Here is a 1,387-nt window from a genome sequence, read left to right as displayed (position 1 = left end):
GAGATGTTTGCACAGAATGTGATCTGCTTGCACAGAATCCTTTCTCTAAGCACAACTTCCGATACAAAAGCATTGACTCAGGTCTCCTCCCTTTCTTACAGTCTACCACCTCTGTGTACAAGATAGAGAAGATAAGCCCACCAGTTGCTGTTCGGAGTCATGGACATGACTGTCATGGTTTAACCCCAGCTGGCAACTAAGCATGACACCGTCACTCCCTCACACCCTCACAGTGGGATGGGGTAGAGAATCGGAAGGGTAAAACTGAGAAAATTTGGGGGTTGAGATAAAAACATTTTAATAGGTAAAGCAAAAGCCACACACACAAGCAAAGTAAAACAAGGAATTCATTTACCACTTCCCATCAACAGGCAGGTGTTCAGCCATCTCCAGGAAAGCTGGGCTCCATCACACATAACGGTTACTTGGGAAGACAAACACCATAACTCAAAACATCCTCCCCTTCCTTCTTCTTCCCCTAGCTTTACACGCTGAGCATGACATCATATGGTATGGGATATCCCTTTGGTCAGTTGGGGTCAGCTGTCGCGACTGTGTCCCCTCTCAACATCTTGTGCACCCCCAGCCTACTCGCTGGTGGGGTGGGGCGAGAAGCAGAAAAGCCCTTGACTCTGGGTAAGCCCTGCTCAGCAATAATGTGTATTATCAACACTGTTTCCAGCACAAATCCAAAATATAGCCCCATACTAGCTACTATGAAGAAAATAAACTCTAGTCCAGTCAAAATCAGCACAACGACAAATTTGCAGATCCAAAAGACATGGCAAAGCTACTTCCCCCGATTAATAATCTCATTTACCATGAGCATTTTCCTGCTTAGGAACATCTTGATTTCATCTGCTGCCTTGATGCAACTGAGAAAATGTATCAGAAAATCATTGAACTAATAACAAAACACCCTCAAAGTTTCACACAGGGAATTCCTTCATCCAGTAAAACCCCCAAAGATTTCTATTTATCAGTAGAATATGGGTATAGGTATTGGCATAGGGGTTTACAAACCACTGTTGATTGGTTTGCAATTTTTTTTACCTTGTTTTCCATGGTGTTACATTATTTTGGTGACTGCAATCTCTCTGAGATAGTTGAGGTACATGGGGGTGACTGCTGAAAATACAAACATATTAGAAGGAACACTTCAGGGATCATTTATTTTGGAAGATTTTAGCTTTTACAGGACTGATTTTGCTACAACTAAGATATCATTTTCTCTTCCCTTGTACATCAATACCACATATTCCACCTGAGATAAAGGTATTATCCCATGAAAACCCCAAAATGGGAAATACTAATTTCTCTGTTGAAGTATTACTGATCTTTGTTTAATTAAATCATCTGTCCTCTTGATAGAGTGTTTCTGCTGTTT

General features: G+C 41.5%; 1 pseudogene; it reads left to right on the top strand.

Moving 5' to 3' along the window:
* LOC104166201 overlaps window positions 1-999 on the top strand; it is a 6,530-nt pseudogene extending 5,531 nt beyond the window's left edge.
* Window positions 1,000-1,387: the final 388 nt, after the last annotated feature.

Source organism: Cariama cristata, unplaced genomic scaffold (genome assembly GCF_000690535.1).
Source record: "Cariama cristata isolate BGI_N322 unplaced genomic scaffold, ASM69053v1 scaffold11790, whole genome shotgun sequence".
NCBI classification, from domain to species: domain Eukaryota; kingdom Metazoa; phylum Chordata; class Aves; order Cariamiformes; family Cariamidae; genus Cariama; species Cariama cristata.
This window is presented reverse-complemented; position numbering and strand designations above follow the sequence as displayed.